The following is a 20,071-nucleotide window of genomic DNA, read 5'->3' as shown; positions in this document are numbered from 1 at the left end:
CCTAAATGATACTGTTAGTTACTTTTTCCATTCATTTTGAGAACTCAAGTTTTTTTTTTCTATTTATTCATTTTTTAATTAGTGAATCACCGTGAGGGTACAGTTACAGATTTACACATTTCCATGCTCCTGTTTCCCTCATACAATGTTCTAGAACCCATCCCTCCACCAGTGCCCATTCGCCACCACCAATAAACCCAGTATCCCTCGAACCCCCCAATCCCATCTCCCCCCACCCCATCCTGCCTCTGTGGCAGGGTATTGCCTTTTGTTCTCTCTCTCCAATTGGGTGTTCTGGTTTTCAATAGGGGTGTTGAGTGGCCATTGTCTTCAGTCTCTAGTCTACTTTCAGCATGCATCTCCCTTCCTGAGCAAGTCTCCAACCACATTTTACTTGGTGTTTCCTTCTCTATCTGAGCTGCCTTTTCCCCCAGCATGTGAGGCAGGCTTCCAAGCCATTGAGCAAACCTCCTGGTATTTATTTCTACTATTCTTGGGTGCTAGTCTCCTACTCTGTTATTTTATATTCCACAGATGAGTGCAATATTTCTGTGTATGTCTCTCTCTTTCTGACTCATTTCACTTAGCATGATACTTTCCATGTTGATCCACTTATCTGTAAAGCTCATGACTTCATTTTTTCTAGCAGCTGCATATGATTCCATTGTATAGATGTACCAAAGTTTCTTTAGCCAGTCATCTGTTCTAGGGTACTAGGTTGTTTTTTCCAGATTCTGGCTATTGTATACAGTGCAGCAACCACATGCAAAAAAATGGGCATAGACCTTGACCTGACACCATGCACAAAAGTCAGATCAAAATGAATTAAAGACCTCAACATCAGACCACAATCTATAAGGTACATTGAAGACAAGGTCGGCAAATCCCTCCATGATATTGAAGCTAAAGGTATCTTCAAAGATGACATGCAACTGACCAACCAAGTGGAAACAGAGATAAACAAATGGGACTATATTAAACTAAAAAGCTTCTGCACCACAAAAGATACAGTGACCAGAATACAAAGTCAATCTACAGAATGAGAAAGGATATTCAACTAATACCCATCAGATAAGGGGTTGATATCAAGGGTATATAAGGCACTGGTTGAACTCTACAAGAAGAAAACATCCAACCCCATCAGAAAATGGCATGAAGAAATGAACAGAAACTTCCCCAAGGAAGAGATATGAATGGCCAAAAGGCACATGAAAAAGTGTTCTACATCACTAATCATGATGGAGATGCAGATCAAAACAACCATGAGATACCACCTCACACCACACAGACTCGCACACATGCAAAAGAACAAATGCAACCGCTGTTGGAGAGGATGCGGGGAGAAAAGGACCCTTCTACACTGCTGTTGGGAATGCTGAGTGGTTCAGCCCTTTTGGAAAACAATATGGACACTTCTCAAAAAATTAGAAATTGAGCTCCCATTTGACCCAGCAATACCACTGCTGGGAATATATCCCGGAGAAACAAAAAAGTGTAGTCGAAATGACATCTGCACTTATATATTCATCGTAGAACTCAAGTTTTAAAGTTATTAAAAGAGTATAAGGCAGCAAAATCCTATTTAATCATATCAGCTAAAGATTTATTTTATTTCTTTACTGTTTCTCAACAAGATGTCAACATGAAGAAGGACTAGTTTTAAGAAACTCTACAAATAGGGATTATAGAAAATTCAAACTACCAAGAGGTTGTTTCAATTTTGGGAGTTGGAGATTAATTATTTAACAATACTAATACCTTTCTATTTCTAGCAGATAAAAATATGTGGATGCAATAAAAGACAAGTTATGTCTCCAAACTTATGGAGTTAAAGAGCAATACATAAAAAACATAACTGGCATATAGTTCATAACAAATAGAAAATTTAAATAGCTATTGATTCCTAGAAATAATTTATCAAAATGTTTTGAAACTTCACACATAAATCAATAGAATAGTGTTGAGAAAATATTAAAATGACTTAAATTAATGGAGTTGCAAAAAATGTGTGTACTTAGAATTCTTATTCTTATAAATATGTCACTTTTCCCACACCAAGTTGGTATTGTGACACCAAATTGACAGTGCAATTTTAAGTAAAATTTCAGAAAAAGTTTGTTTTATCTTTTATTTATTTATTTATTTATTTTTTGCTTTTTGGGTCACACCCAGCAATGCTCAGGAGTTACTCCTGGCTTTGCACTCAGGAATTACTCCTGGCAGTGCTTGGGGAACCATATGGGATGCCGGGGATCGAACAAGGCAAACGCCCTACCCGCTGTGCTATCGCTCTGGCCCCTGTTTTATCTTTTAAACATTTGATAAACTGATTATAAATTTAGGATAAGAATAATCAAGATTATTTAGAAGACAAAAAGCTAAGAGCTTAGTTTGTTAGATTTTACCATTTGTTAAATGTAGTTAATAACAATATATACTAAAAAAAGCAGGCAATATTTGCAAAATAGCAAGTTTATGAAAAAATTATTATAAAATTAATTTATGATAAACATGATAGTACATAGCAGTTATGAAGGAACATTTATATCAATATATAATATATATTTTATTATGTTTGGATCATCAGGGTATGAATAATAAATTAGACTGAATAATGAATAAGATTCACAAACAATAATTTAAATGCTGCCAGTGTTGGGGATGAATTTGTGTCTCTCTTCTCTTATAGACACACACCGTCTCCATACAATATTTTCTTAACTTTATATTGTAACTACATCAACTGTAAAAAATTTAGGTATTTCTCTAACTTTCAATTTTTCTGATAGCACAGCGGGTAGGGCGTTTTCCTTGCATGTGACCGACCCAGGTTCAATTCCTCCGTCACTCTCTAAGAGCCTGGCAATCTACTAAGAGTATCCCTCCCTCATGGCAGAGCCTGGCAAGCTACCCATGGCGTATTCGATATGCCAAAAACGTAACAAGAAGTCTCACAATGGAGACATTACTGGTGCCCACTCAAGCAAATTGATGAACAATGGGACAACAGTGCTACAGAGCTACTGAGAAACAAATATCTTTTTAATAGATCTACTTTTAGTCCCAGTAAAATCAAACGGGTATGTTCAAAACAGACCATTTTGTTTATTTTGTTTCTGTTTTGGTGCCTAATGGTGTCTTTAATATTTAAAGATGTCCTTAAATATCCAACAGGTCCTTTTTTCTCCATTGCTTTCCACATTTTAAGAACAAATAGGACCATACACCAGAATTTCCAAGGACCCAGATCTTAATTGTGCATTTACCTCCTGTAGTTGATACATCAGAGTGTCCTAAACCCTTAGCATTCACGCCTCAGAACACCTGAAAATGGACACAAATGAGTTGCCAGACACACCTTGTCTTCATATTCACTAAAATTTCAATTTAAAATTATTTTTTTATATTGTACATTCAGAAACATTTTAGTGTCACCAATTATTTTAAAGATTTCCAAACTAAATTATGTGATCCAGATGAGGTCACAGCATACTACTTAAGAAGGTAGGTAGTTAGAGCCAGAGAAATTGTAGCAGTGGGTAAGTTGCTTGCTTTTCATGCTGCCTAACTGGGTTCTATCCATCGCATCCCATATGGTGCTCAAAGCAATGCCAGGTGTGATTTCTGACTGCAAACCCAGAAGTACCCCTTGAGCATCACAGGGTATGTTATAATAATAATAATAATAATAATAATAATAATAACACTGTCACATTGTCTTTCCATTGCTCATCGATTTGTTCGAGCGGGCACCAATAACGTCTCTCATTGAGAGACTTAATTGTTACTGTTTTTGGCATATCCAATACGCATGGGTAGCTTGCCAGGCTCTGCCATGCGGGCTCCATACTCTCAGTAGCTTGCCGGGCTCTCCAAGAGGGGCAGAGGAATCGAACATTGGTTGGCTGCGTGAAAGGCAAAAGCCAACTGCTGTGCTATCACTCCAGCCAATAATAATAATAATAATAATACTATAAAATAAAAACAAGAAGGCAGGTAACAATATGGCCATCTCCTTGAGCAATGATCCATAAACATATATAAAATCTGCTGCTTATTTAGATCCCAACTCCTGGTTCCTACTTACGCTTTTATTCTTATGTTCTAACTCTTTTAATATTATGTAGTTGAGTTATGTAATTAAATTATTTAATTAAAATTAAATAATAGTATTCTAATATGATATACTCTCTTATTCTCTGTAGTATACTCTGTGTAAGTATTCTTTTAAAAATCACACTTTAGAACATTTTCCCTTTATCTTTCTTAAAATTTAGGGCACTGTGATTTGCCATACTGTCAATGTTAGGATTTCATTCAACTATGTCCACACACCACACCCTCCCAGCCTCCATCAGTGTCTTCCCACTTCAAAACACCTTCCCCCCAGACTCCCCCATCTTGCCCGCCCCCATCATAAGCTCGGTTCTGTAGACCAGGTCTCAGGTCCTGCTGCCTTTGACCAGTTGTTCTTCCTTTACTATAATTCTTATTATCTTTTGTATGTGAGTGATTATTCTGTGAACGTCCCACTCCTTCAGACTACTGTAATTTAGCATAATACTCTCCAGATTTATCCATGCAGTAACAAATTATCTGATTTTGTCCTTTCTTATGACAAGTAGTATTTCACTTTATATGCACATGGTACATATGTACATGGCACATACAAAATAGTTTATCTAGTCACCTGATCTTGTATATGTGTGTTTATAGATTTTGACTACTATGAATAGTGCTGTATTTGATAGAGGAGCACATCCACCTTTTTTGACTAGAATATTTGGGCCCTTGAGATAGGAAGGGCCTCACAAAGTGGAATTGTTGGATCATAGTATTATGATATGATTATTCACTTTATCACTGTATCACTGTCATCCCCTTGCTCATTGTTTTGCTCGAATGGGCACCGCTAACGTCTCCATTGTGAGACTTGTCACTATTTTTGGCATATAGAATATGCCATGAGAGATGGCAATGACAATATGCCAAGCCTGGCAGAGCTTGCCAGGCTCTGCTGTGCGGGCAAAATACTCTAGGTTGCTCACTGGGCCCTCTGAGAGGGATAGAGGAATCAAACCCCGGTTGGCCGAGTGCAAGGCAAACGCCCTATGTGCTGTGCTATCACTCCAACCAATATGATTATTATCATATCAATTATTATTATCAGTCATTATTTTATCTGCCTTGCTTTCTTCCCGGAGCTTGGTTTTATGGTCTCTGGATGTTGGCCATTGATGGGATTACATGGCGCTGCTTGCAGGACCCAGGTGTGCGGGTCCCAGGGCCGAGATCTCCAAGTCTGCTCAGATCAGGACTGGGCTTCCTTCACCCAGATACCCCATTTTCCAGTATCTGGGCGGTCACACCCAGAAACTGCCCCCAGCATCAAGTAATCTCATCAATGGACAAAATCCAGAGACTATAAAACCAAGCTCTGGGAAGAGAACATATCTTGAAGAGTCTCTTGCCCCAGCACCTGGCTGTCTTCACTGGGGCCCCTTGGAGGGGAGTTTGTGTTTTCCTCCCCACCCAGAGCAGAGCCTCGACAGTTGAAGACCTCCGGAACTCAGCCACAGCCATGCTCAATGCCTTTCTCCACATGTTCAGATGAGCCTCACACATGAGGGAACCAGCAGAGAACCCAGGTGTGTGGGTCCCAGAGATTTCTGAGGCTGCTTGGATTGGGACTGGGCCTCTTCCACCACAGATCCCCCATTTTCCAGTAGCTAGGCAGTCACATACACAAACTGCCCCCGGCGCCGTGTAATTCCATCAATGACCAACATCCAGAGACCATAAAACCAAACTCCTGGAAGAGAGTGACGTTGGTGCGAGACATCTAATTCTTCCTCTTGGGGAACCTGACAAGCTACCGAGAGTCCATTGCCCACACAGGAGAGCCTGGCAAGCTCCCCGTGGCGTGTTCATATCCCAAACACAGTAAAAGATATATACATACCTCTTGGAGAGCCCGGCAAACTAGCGAGAGTATACCCCCACAGGGCAAAGTCTGGCAAGCTACCCATGGTGTATTCGATATGCCAAAACAGTAATGATAGGTCTCATTCCACTGACCCTGAAAGAGCCTCCAATTGTTGGGAAAGATGAATAAAGAGGGCCTCTAAAATCTCAGAGCTGAGTGTAATAGGGACAATAATGGTGTCCGCTCGAGTAAATCCACGAACAATGGGAAGACAGTGATAGTCATTATTTTCTCAAGAAGTGTCTTTATTGTTTTCCAAGAAAAGGTTGAACAATCCCCCCAGCAGTTGATGAGGGTCTTTGCTCTACATTTTTGCCAATACTAATGGGTTTTGTTCTGCTTTATGTATGTCTATCTCAATGCTGTTAGGCTATACCTCACACTTTCCATTTGCATTTCCATGATGATAAATAATTCACAGCATATATTTGTTTTATTGTATTTAATTTTGGGCTGCACTCAGCTGTGTTCAGCATTTAATCTTGGCTCTGAGATAGGGGATCACTCGTGGAAGGCTTGGAGGACCACATGGGGTGCCAGGGATTGAATCCTCATTGGTCACATGCAAGAAAAGCACCTTACTCAATGTGCTCTGTCTATTCTTGGCACAGGATATATATTTTAAACATTTTATTGCATATCTTTGAGGAAGTTTCTGTTCATCTCTTCTTCCCATATCTTGATGGGATCAGTTTCTTATCTCTGTAAAAATTTTCTAATAGCTCCTTAAACTTCAAATACTAAAGTATAATTAATATTTCTTTCTAGGGATAACAAATTCTTTTTTTTTTTTTTGGTTTTTGGGTCACACCCAGCAATGGACAGGGGTTACTCCTGGCTCTTCACTCAGGAATTACCCCTGGCGGTGCTCAGGGGACCATATGGGATGCTGGGATTAGAACCCGGGTCGCCCTACCCGCTGTGCTATCGCTCCAGCCCCAAGGGGGGATAACAAATTCTATATTGCTTCATCTGTCAACATCCTTGTCTTGCCCACTCTCATTTTGCTAATTTCTAATCATAATGAATTATTTCTATCTTGAAACAATGTAATTGCTAACTTCAAGATTATGCGCTAAGCACCCCTCTAAAATTGATTACTGGGGTGGGGAGATAGAATAGTGGGCATAGTATTGCCCTTGAATTCAGACAATCTGTTTATGATCCCTGGCAGCTTGGTCCCCCAGCCAAATTCCAGAAGTGGTATCGGAACACAATGCCAGGAACAATCCCTGAGCATTGCACAGCATGAGTGACGATAAAACCAGAGCAAAAGCATTACGTATTGATGGTTCAATTCTAAAATTTAATGTCACCTTTAGAGACTGGTATGAGGTACCATATGAAACTGAGTCACATAGTCACAAATCATCTACCATACTATTATATCTTAATGTCATTAAATCTTTATCATAATGTATAATTATTGTCTAATTTATTTTTCTGATGCTTCCCAAGTACTGACAATGATCCTAATGCTAATTTATGAAGATTTTATAACAATACTAAGATGCTTTTTGCAAATAAAAATGCATTTTCATATGGCACAAAATAATTATTAGGTAAATTTTTGACTTATTGACATAACTTTGGTTAATGACATTACATTATTTTATTTCTAACTCTCACAAAATTACAGAATAAATAAAGCTAATTTTATCAATTTATCCTGATGAAGCACACAACATATTCGTTTTACTACATGTTGGGCCTCTAGTACAAGTATTTTCAAAGTATCGTGATATCAAATAGGAAGTCTGCAGTAGACTAACCTGATTTTAAAGTCTGTCATACTCAAGTTTGTACATAAAATTCCTAATCTCCAAACTGAAAATATTAGGAGGTAGGACTATAAAGAGATTAGATCATGAGGGTGGGGTCTTCATGACAGCAATCAGTGATGTTAAGACGGAAACCTCAGAGAGCTTCTTGTCCTTTCTACATTGTTGTCTTTGAGTCAGGATAGACTCTCACTAAGACAGAATCTGACAAATATCGATCTTGTTGCTTAATAAATCTCCTAGTCCAAGGGATATTAAGGCTACATTGGAGGATATGACAAAACATATCAAAATACAATGTAAATATATAAAAGTGTGTGTTTATACACCTACCTCCATGCCAGGCTGTCTTCACTGAGGCCCTTCAGAGGGGGGACTTGTTGAGTTTCCCTCCCTACCCCAAGAAGAGTCCCTGCCGCCAGAAATCTCAGAACCCAGTCATAGCCATGCTCAAGGCCACTCTCCACACACTCGGATGAGCCTCACTCATGAAGGAACTGGCAGAGGAACCCAGGCATGCAGGACCCAGGCCTGAGATCTCCAAGCCTGCCCTGATCAGGACTGGGCCTCCTCCACCCAGATCCCCAGTTTTTCAGTAGCTTGTCAGTAACACCCACAAACTGCCCCCGACATCAAGTAATCTCATCAATGGACAAGATCCAGAGACTATAAAATAAAGCTCCCGGAAGAGATAGATGCAGTATTTGGTTGACATCATGCCAGTCAACCAAAAGCTTGCATTCGGTAGAGTAGAAGCACCTGTACAGGTGATTAGAGGCCGCCCCAATAGCCTCCTTCCCTCTCAGAGAGCAAGCTACCAAGGGTATCCCTCCCATATAGTGTAGTCTGGCAATTTACTTGTGGCATATTCAATATGCCAAAAACAGTGACCATAATGGGACTCATTCCCCTGACCCTGAAAGAGCCCTCAATACAGCAGTATTGGGAAGAACTAGTAAGGAAAGGCTGATAAAAGCACGCAGTAGGGATGAATGGAGACGTTACTGGCGCATGCTCAAGAAAATCGATGATCAAAGGAACAACAGGTGATACAGGTGACAGGTATATATAGATGAATATCCTGTACAATAATGTATACATATTGTTTTATAAAATAATAAAATGGCAAAATATACAATAAAAGCAAGTTAGAGAACTCTTTTTTTTGTTTGTTTTTGTTTTTGGGTCACACCCGGCGATGCACAGGGGTTACTCCTGGCTCTTCACTCAGGAATTACCCCTGGCGGTGCTCAGGGGAACATATGGGATGCTGGGATTTAAACCCGGGTTGGCCGCGTGCAAGGCAAACGCCCTACCCTCTGTGCTATGGCTCCAGCCCCAAGTTAGAGAATTCTTATATGTTGGTATACAACATCCCATAATCTCAGGCCTAGTTAGGCCTGGATGTAAACGGTTTATGTTTTGGTTACTGTAACTTTAAATGGTGGTTACTGTTTCCGTTGGTTGATTTGCATATTTGCCTATGTGGCTGAATATGATTGGTTTGTATGTTAATTTTATAAATAAAAGGAGGTTGAACAGGCTGCTCTCTGGCAGGCCATAACACAAAACCTCTGGAGGCAGTCCTGTGATCCTCCCCCAAAAATATATTTATTCTCCGAGTAAAGTGCCTCTGACTCTCCGGTAAAATTGCAACATTGTTGCAACACTTATATAGAGAGAAATAGAAAATTTGTTTATATAACTCTTGGTATATGCCACATCAAAACTAATTGTTATGAAACACATTTCTTAGAATTTAATTGTAGTAATGGTCCTGGCATAACTGGACAACCACATGCAAAATAATGGGCTTAGACCTCGACCTGACACCATGCACAAAAATCAGATCAAAATGGATTAAAGACCTCAACATCAGAACACAATCCATAAGGTACATTGAAGACAAGGTCGGCAAAACTCTCCACAATATTGAAACTAAAGATTACATGCAACTGATCAACCAAATGGAAACAGAGATAAGCAAATGGGACTAAATTAAACTAAGAAGCTTCTGCACCGCAAAAGATACAGAGACCAGAATACAGTCTACAGAATGGGATATTCACGCAATATCCATCTGATAAAGGGTTGATATCAAGGGTATATAAGGCACTGGTTGAACTCTACAAGAAGAAAACTTCCCACCCCATCAAAAAATGGGGGATGAAAATGAACAGAAATTTTCTCAAAGAAGAAATCCGTATGGCTCACAAGCATATGAGAAAATGCTCTATGTCATTAATCATCAGGGCGATGCAGATCAAAATAACCATGAGATACCACCTCACACCACACAGACTCACACACATCCAAAAGAACAAAAGCAACACTGTTGGAGAGGACCTGGGGAGAAAGGGACCCTTCTACACTGCTGGAGGGAATGCTGACTGTTTTCAGCCCTTTTGGAAAATAATATGAATGCTTCTCAAAAAATTAGAAATTGAGCTCCCATTTGACCCAGCAATACCACTGCTGGAAATATATCCTGGAGAAGCAAAAAGTATAGTCGAAATGATATCTGCATTTGTATGTTCATTGCAGCACTGTTTACAATAGCCAGAATCTGGAAAAAAACCCGAGTGCCCTAGGATAGATGAGTGGTTAAAGAAACTTTGGTACATCTATACAATGGAATACTATGCAGCTGTTAGAAAAGATGAAGTCATGAACTTTGCATATATGTGATCAACATGGAAAGTATCATGCTAAGTGAAATGAGTTAGAAAGAGAGAGACAGACATAAAAAGTTTGCACTCATATGTGGAATATAAAACAACAGAATAGAAGACTAACACCCAAGTATGTAGAAATAAGTACCAGGATGTTTGCTCCAGGGCTTGGAAGCCGGCCTCTTGCTAGGCCCGGCTCTGTGCTGGGGGTATATTTCAGGCCTAGAGACAAGCCCAGGATGCCACAGGCAAATCATGTCCTTAGCTATTTGAGTTACCCTCTGGCCCATAAAACATTTTAAAACTTGACATGCAATGAATTTATTATATTATTTAAAATGAATATTTATACAATTCTGGTTTAATTTTGAACAAACATCAATATAGCTAGAATACATAAAAGTACACATTTTGGGGTGCTTTCAATTTTTAAGTGTAACAAAGTCTTCAGACAAAACAATAGTTTGAATGCTTTTAGTAGCTCATTTACATTCTGCCTCTTCTCAGTATGAAGTGCAGATCATCAGAATGGGTTTTTGTCTAACTCTGTCACCACTTGAATCATCCCCATCACCTGAATGAGTCCTTAACAGATAGTCTTACTGGCCTCATTATGCTTTATTATTATTTATTTTTATTTATTTGGGGGCTGATTAGGATAGTGTACCACAAAGACCATGTGTGTAGGGGATCCAGTCAAGTGCTGCTGAAATGCAGGGCAAGTGACTTAATTTCTGTATTATCCTAGAAGCCCCACAAGTCAAACCTAATTCACCACATCCTGTTAAATACTGACCCTTTAGTCCAACTTATTCTTACCAGTTCTCAACTCTGTTATTTTTCTGTGCCAACTTCAAGCCACAGAGATTTCCTGCTGTCTCTCTATGCATTTGCTCTTACCAGAGCTTGCCAGAGTTATGAAAGATGAGATGATGTCGTTTTAATAGTATGCAAATAGCATTTTAACTTATTTAGGAGATGTGTTTCCACTGACTATAGATCATAAAAACAAAATTCAAGCTATATTTGAATTATCTGATCATTTCAGTTATTAAGCCAAGCATCTTGGCAAAAAAAATGTACAGTTAAATATCTGCCAATATACTTTCAGTTATCTTGTTGATCATATTTTTATTTCCCATGATTGTTTATTGTGAATTTGTAAGGAATTTTGTTTAAGGATTGCTATTTCTTCAGCCAAAATTGAATTTTGGAAAGGATGCAAGCTATTTTTATATAATGCTTTTCAAAAAGTATGTTGCAAAATTGTTCTAAGCAAAATTAACTGTTTGGAATTTGATTTGGGATCTGCAGGCAGAAAAGGTGAAAAGTTATTTCCAAATAGTTATGTTTGCCATTTTGCTTTAATGACGTATATAAGCTATACAAACCCAGAAGGGACATAACCTAGGGACAGGATTCTAGTACGATATGCACAGAAGCAGCCAAGCAATTCTCATTAATGCTAATAGGAGTCAAGCCCACTGCAAACCTTAAGGCAATGATCAGAACACATCATCTGGCAATGTACAAGTAAACATAATCTATGAGAGAGTAGATTTTGCATATTTCAAAAACCACTTCAAACTGTTATTCACAAGTATAAAGCAGTAATGAAAGTATATCTAAGCACAAATAAACCTTGCTTTGTTTTGCTAGTAATAGTTTTAAAACAGTAGCTCAGTAAAATATTATCAAGTAGAAAAAAATAACCAAAAACAGTAGACTATTATCTGTTCTGACTAGGTTCAATTTCTTTTTCAGTTTTCTGAAATATTGAGATTTTTTACTACATACTAGGAATTAATGCTGAGAAAATGGATTCATATTCTGAATAGACAATCAAAGATTCTGTCATTTTGAGTTTCAAAGGAGAGACAATAAAATATTAGGTCATAATAAGATCTATTTATAAGTTAAATACTTTAAAGGAAATATGGCTCTGATTATTGGCACGGCACGTCATGAGTTTGTCACTCTATGCTACAAAATGCAAAAGTCTACAGAAGCTTAAAATACAGAGTTTTTTTCCTAAAACATTAGAGAACTAATAATACAAAGTATAGTAAACTACCAAATGAGGGTCTGGTGTATACAGAAAATCTCAATTTACAGCAACAGAAACCTGTGAGTGTGCAGGATATTCTACCAGTTAAATAATGTCTATATTTTATAAATAATTACAAAGCAAATTAAAATGAAAAGTATGGTCTGAAAACATAAACCAAGGACTAGAACTAGATTTGGATATAACATAAATAAAATTGCCAGCTAAAATGAATATAAGATAAATAATCCTAACAATGATAATGAAACATATAATTAATATGATAAGTGTTTAAGTAAATGAAGGAGACATTTACTTGTTAAAGTAAGAACAAAGGGGAATGTAAGCAATATGATAAAATCCTTAGGAAGTATAAAAATGATTACTATAGGTCAAAAGCACTAAGAGAAATAAATGAACCTCTGATGATCTCACTGTTAGACTACAAACCATAGGGAAATAATCTTTATGCCATATATTACATCATTGTAAACTTATAAGTGTAATGTAGAAGAGAAAAAAGTGCTGAAAAAATCTATATTTAAATGAATTAAACATCTAAAAATGTGAGAAAACTACAAAAGTTGTAACATAATTATAATAGAGTTACCTGAAGTAAACAATGGAATATGTGAAACAAAAGTGAGTAAGGAACTGAGGTGATAGATCAAAGGCTAGATACAATCAGGATATGCCTCGGCCAAAGTTTAATCTACTCCTGGCACCACACTGTCTCTCAAGCTCTCTGATGTCACCCATGTACCCTGGTTGCCTCATTACCACTCACCCTGCACAGCACAGTGTTACAACTCTGTAAGCACTGAACGATGTGTCACATCTAGTATAGCAAAAGTGGCTTTCCAGGTCTCTTGAGATCTGCCAAGCACAAGTAAAAGTTCTCATTTTGTATTGGACAGCAAACTGGATCACCAAGAAAATATTTATATAGCTGTGAAGCTTAGAAAACAGCAAAAAGTAAAATGCAAAAAAGAACGCCCCAAAAATCCACCAAAACACTTACACACACACAAACTATACCTAGGTGTAACAATTTCATTCAACAAATAATTTGAAGGAAAAAATAACATTTGAAAGCAACTTGGGAGGGGAAATAACTTGTTCTTAGAGGAATAAAGGTAAAATTATATTTTTCCTTTTTTTTAAAAAAATAAAGCAATAAATAATAAAATAGATTGGAATATTGAAAATGTTGAGGGGAAAGAGTAACAAAGTCTAGAATTTCATAGTCTATAAACTATTCCTTCAAAAGCATAAAAAGAATTCCCAGGAATACAAATATTGAGGGCAATTGTGGTAAGTAGACATTTTTAGTGTAAATTCTAATAGAAGTTAATCATAAATAAGTAAAATAAGATCAGGAGCTGGGATAGCTGTACTAGGAGTAAAGTAGTTGCCCAGGACGTGACTAACCCTGGTTCAAACCTCAGCACCACCTATGGTCCCATGTTCACAATGGCCAGAATATGGAAACAACCTGAGAGCCAAAGAACAGGTGAGTGGATGAAGAAACTAGGAATATTTACACAATAGAATATTATGCAGCCACCAGGAAAACTGGTCATGAAATTCACATATAAATCGATGGACATGTAGGGTATCATGCTGAGTGAAATGAGTCTGAGGGTGAGGAACAGATAGAGAGTGTTTGGACTCATTTGTGGGATACAACAGAACATAAGTATGAGGCTAATATTCCAGGACAGTGAAAACACGGGCCAGGAGGAATATAGTCCACTGTTGGAAGCTTGTCACAGGAATATAGTCCACTGTTGGAAGCTTGTCACAAGCTTGTTGGAAGTGCTGGTGGGGGGAGGGCAACTAGGATACAGAGGGCACCATCAAGACAGTGATAGCTGGAAACGCTCACTCTGGACAGAATCTTTGTGCTGAAAATAGGTAAAGCGACAAACATAATAACCTTTCAGTACCTATGCTGCAAACCATGATAATGTCCAAAAGAAAAGAGAGAGATACAGAAACAGAGAAAGAGACACAAAGAGATACAGAGACAGAGACAGAGAGACAAAGAGACAGAGAGAGAAGTGCCTGACATAGAGATAGGCTGTGGGGTGGTGGTTGGAGGGAAACTGGGGACAATGGTATGAGGAAATGTACACTGATGAAGGGACAGGAGATGGAACATTGTATGACTGAAACCCAATCATGAACAACTTTGTATCTTATGATGATTCAGTTAAAAAAAAAGTGATTCCTGAACACAAAGCCAGAAGTAACCCATAAATACTGACAGATATTGTCTCCAAAAGCAATCAAAAGAGATTCAGATCAGCATAAAGTGATAACATTAAAGAATAAATAAAGCCATAAATCTTTTCACTAAGCTAACCAATATTTTATCCCATTTAATAATATTATTGTATTCAAAGATTGTAGATCATATTACTGAAGTAAATAATAATGCACAGTATAGGAGGAAAGGAGTAGAATTTTTTTTCATGAGCAAATGTCCAGGATGTTATATCAAAGTAAAACAATAAGTGATTTTTAACAAGGTCATTGTGGAAGACTTCACATAGATGATTGACTGCTTTTTGAAAAACAAGATTAAAAACACAAAGAATTATGAAACTAATAGTTTGTGGAAGTGGTGTGTGATTGTTATATGTGATATGGCCATTGTGTGTACTTGCTACACACAAATACCACTTGACATATAATCAACAAAATTTTTATTTATAGCATTATTAAATTTAAGTTATATTTGTTTTGTTATAAAATTGAACTAAAGTCAGAATATATAAAAAATAGAATTTATTCATTTCACTGTGCTTTGGTTTGAGACTGCACCCAGTGGCACTCAGGGAGGGCTTGCAGGCCCACTTGTGGGGCCAGGGATCAAACCTGGATTTAGTGCGTGCAAGGCAAGGGCCCTAGCCATTATTACTCTAGTCCACCTGGTTGTAATTTCTAAAAATGTTTCTTTAAATAACAAAATTTAAAATAAATTTGACAGCGATTTTTGTAATAAACATTGCAAGTAAAGGTTCTTATATATAAATAATTTATACAACAGTGTAGAGATCTTGAAACACTGGCGAATATAGTGGTTTTCAACTATATATAACTCTATTACGTACTTTAAAAAAATTATTAGAGAATCACTGTGATGTACAGTTAAAAACTTATGAACTTTTGTGTTTGCATTTCACTCATAAAGTGATCGTTTACCCAACCCCCCACCAGTGCCCATTCACCTCCACCAATGAACCCAGTATCCCTCTAACCACGCCCACCCCATTCCCCACTACTCCACTCTGCCTCTGTGACAGGGCATTTCCTTTTGTTCTCTCTCCTTTTGGATGTTGTAGTTTGTAATAGAGGTATTGAGTGGCCTTCATGTTCGGTCTATAGTCTACTTTCAGTTTGCATCTTCCAACCTGAATGGGTCCTCCCAACATCCTCTACTTAGTGTTCCCTTCTATATCTGAGCTGCCTTTTCCTCCAGCATGTGAGGCCACTTTCCAACCTGTGGGGCAGACCTCCTGGTCCTTATCTGTACTACGCTTGGGTGTTAGTCTCCCATTCTGTTATTTTATATTCCACAGACGAGTGTGATCTTACTATGTCTGTCTATCACTTTTTGACTCATTTCACTTAATATGATACTTTCCATGTTGATCCACATATATGCAAATTTCATGACTTCATTTTTTTCTAACAGCTGCATAGTATTCCACTGTGTAGATGTACCAAAGTTTCTTTAACCAGTCATCTGTTTTTGGGCACTCCTTTTTTTTCCCCAGATTTTGGCTCTTTTAAACAGTGCTACAATGAACATACAAATGCAGATGTCATTTCTACTATACCTTTTTGCCTCTCTGGGTTATATTCCCTGGATTGGTATTGCTGGGTCAAATGGGAGCTCAATTTCTAATTTTTTGAAAATTGTCTATATTGCTTTCCAAAAGAGCTGAACCAGTCGGTCATTTCCACCAGTAGTGAAGGAGAGTCCCTTTCTCCCCACATCCGTGCCAACAAGAGTTGCTTTTGTTCTTTTGGATGTGGGCCAGTCTCTGTGGTGTGAGATGATATCTCATTGTTGTTTTGATCTGCATCGCCCTGATGATTAGTTGATTTAGAGAATTTTCTCATATGCCTGTGAGCCATTTGTATTTCTTTGAGAAAATTTGTGTTCATTTCCATCTCCCATTTTTTGATGGGGTTGGGATTTTTCTTCTTGTAGATTTCAACAAGTAACTTGTATATCCTTGATATCAACCCCTTATCAGATGGGTATTGGGTGAATAATCTTTCCCATTCTGTAGACTGTCTTTGTATTCTGGTCATTGTTTCTTTTGAGGTGCAAAATCTTCTTAGTTTAATGTAGTCCCATTTGTTTATCTCTGTGTTCACTTGCTGGTCAGTGGCATGTCATCTTTGAAAATACCTTTAGCTTCAATGTCGTGGAGGGTTTTGCCAACCTCGTCATCCATGTACCTTATGGATTCTGGTCTGATGTTGAGATCTTTAATCCATTTTCACGTGACTTTTGTACATGGTGTTAGGTAGAGATCTGAGCCCATTTTTTTGTATGTAACTGTCCAGTTTTGCCAACACCATTTGTTGAAGAGGCTTTCATTCCTCCAATTAACTTTTCTTGCTCCCTTATCAAAGATTAGATGATCATATATTTGAGGGTGTGTTTCAGGATATTCAACCCTGACTCATTGGTATGTAGCTCTGCCTTTGTTCCAGTACCACAATGTTTTAATTATTACTGCTTTGTAGTAGAGATTGAGGTTGGGGAGGCTGATTCCTCCCATATTCTTTTTCCCAAGAGTTGCTTTAGCTATTTGTGGAGGCTTATTGTTCCATATGAATTGCAGAAGTGTTCGCTCCATTCTTTGAAGAATGTCATGGGTATCCTATAGGGATCACATTGAATGTGTACAACGCTTTGGGGAGTATTGCCATTTTGACAATGTTAATTCCCCCAATCCATGAGCAGGGGATATCTTTCCATTTCCTCGTGTCCACTATAATTTCTTGAAGTAGAGTTTTTTAGTTTTCTTTGTACAAGTCCTTTACCTCCTTAGTTAAGCTAATTCTGAGGTACTTGATTTTATGAGGCATGATTGTGAAAGGGTTAGCTTTTTACATGTCACTTTCTTCATTCTCGTTATTTGCATATAGGAAAGCCATAGATATTTGGGTATTGATTTTATAACCTGCAACTTTACTATACAAGTCTCTTTTTTTCTAAGAGTTTCTTGGTAGAGGTTTTATGGTTTTCTAAGTATAGTATTATACCATTTGAAAATAATGAGAGCTTGATTTCTTCCTTTCCTACCTGAATGCCCTTAATACTTTTTTCTTGCCTAACCGCTATTCCAAGTACTTCCAGTACTATATTGATCAGAAGTGGAGAGAGTGGGCATCATTGTCTTGTCCCTGATCTTAGAGGGAAGGCTCTTAGTTTTTCCCCATTTGGGATGATACTTTCCATAGGCTTTGACTATATTGAGGAAAGTCCCTTCTATACCCATTTTGACCAGAGTTTTCATCATAAATGGGTGCTGGATCTTATCAAATGCTTTCTCCACATCTATTAATATGATCATATGGTTCTTATCTTTTCTTTTGTTGATATGATGGATTATGTTGATTGATTTCTGAATGTTAAACCATCCTTGCATCCCCAGGATGAATCCCACTTGGTTGTGGTGTATGATCTTTTTGATGAGTTGTTGAATTCTGTTTGCTAATATTTTGTTGAGAATCTTTGCATCCATCTTCATAGGGATATTGAACTGTAGTTTACTTTTTTTGTGATGTCTTTGTTTGCTTTTGGTATTATTGAGAAATGAGTCTCATAGAAACTGTTTAGGAGGGTTGCTGTTTCTTCTGTTTTCTGGGAAAACTTGAGAAGAACTGGCAATAGTTCCTCTTTACATGTTTGGCAGAATTCGCTAGTAAGTTCATCTGGACCGGGGCTTTTGTTTTTGGGAAGAGTTTCGATTACAGTTTCAATTTCCTTTATATTAATAGGACTGTTCAGGTATTCTAGGTCTTCTTGATTCAGCCTTGGGAGATCATAGGAATCCAGGAATTTATCCATTTCTTCTAGGTTCTCTTGTTTCGTGGCATACAGATTTTCAAAGTAGTTTCTGATGATCATTTGAATTTCTTTATTTTCTGTTGTGATATCCCTCTTTTCATTTCTGATTTGATTTGTAAGGGTCTCTCTCTCTAATTCGTGAGTCTTGCTAGTGGTTTATCAATCTTGCTCATTTTCTCGAAAAACCAGTTCTTGGTTTCATTGATATTTTGGATTGTCTTTTGGGTTTCCATGTCATAGATTTCTGCTCTCCATTTTATTATCTCTTTCCTTCTGCCTAGTTTGGTCTACTTATTTTGGTCCTTTTCTAAAATCTTAAGCTGTGAAGTCAAGTTATTTATGTGGGCCCTTTCTTCCTTCCTGAGATATGCTTGCAGAGCTATAAATTTCCCCCTTAACACGGTTTTAGCTGTGTCCCACAGGTTCTGGTAGCTCGTGTCTTCATTCTCATTTGTTTCCAGGTGACTTTTGATTTCTTCCTTGATTTCCTTCCTGACCCACTCATTGTTCAACATCAAGTTGTTTAATTTCCAGGTGTTTGCTTTCATTTTCTGCATCTGTGTGTGATTTACTTCTATCTTCTGTGCATCACGGTCTGAAAAGATAGCTGATACAATGTCTATCTTCCTGATTCTGTTGAGGTATGTTGTGTGGCCCAGCACATGGTCTAATCTGGAAAATGTTCCATGTGAACTGGAAAACAATGTGTATTCTTTTTTTTTTTGGGGGGGGGGATATAAAGCCTGTATAGATCTATTAGCCTTCTCTCTTCTACTTCTTCCTTCAACGCCAGTATTTCCTTGGTGAGTTTTAATCTTCTTGATCTCTCCAAAGGTGATAGGGCGGTGTTGAAGTCTCCAACTACTATTGTGTCGCTCGCAATGTCTTACTTAAGGTCTGTTTGCAGTTGTTGTACATATTTAGCTGGTTCCTCATTGGGTACGTACACGTTTAGGAGTGTGATTTCTTCCTGCTGTACGTATCCCTTGATTAATAAAAAAATGGCCTTCACTCACTATCCTTTCTAATCTTTTTCAACCTGAAATCTATGTTGTCTGATACTAGTAAGGCCACCCCTACTTTTTTGAGGGAGTTTTTTGCTTGCAGGATTATTTTCCATCCTTTGACTTTGAGTTTCTGTTTGTTCTGGCTATTCAGATGTGTTTCTTTCAGGCAGAAAAATATGGAACGTTTCACGAATTTGCATGTCATCTTTGTGCAGGGGCCATGCAAATCTTCTCTGTATCATTCCAATTTTAGTATATGTGCTGCTGAAGCAAGCACTACTTAATTTTTTTAATAATGTAGGAGTACTTCTATTTATTCAGCCATTGATTAAGCTGATTGAATTGGGCATGAGCTCCACATTACATTTTTTATTCTCTTTTGAATGTTAATTTCATTTCATTATTTTATTACTATTCCCCCCCTTTTTCGATTCACAGTGAGATACAGCTACAAAGCTTTCATGTTTGAGTTTCGGTC

General features: G+C 37.8%; 1 non-coding gene across 1 annotated transcript; it reads right to left on the bottom strand.

Moving 5' to 3' along the window:
• Positions 1–19,763: 19,763 nt before the first annotated feature.
• On the bottom strand, positions 19,764–19,870 carry LOC129403820 (U6 spliceosomal RNA). Its single transcript, XR_008629481.1, has one exon. It is a non-coding gene; the product is annotated as a U6 spliceosomal RNA (small nuclear RNA).
• Positions 19,871–20,071: the final 201 nt, after the last annotated feature.

Source organism: Sorex araneus, chromosome 3 (genome assembly GCF_027595985.1).
Source record: "Sorex araneus isolate mSorAra2 chromosome 3, mSorAra2.pri, whole genome shotgun sequence".
NCBI lineage: Eukaryota > Metazoa > Chordata > Mammalia > Eulipotyphla > Soricidae > Sorex > Sorex araneus.
This window is presented reverse-complemented; position numbering and strand designations above follow the sequence as displayed.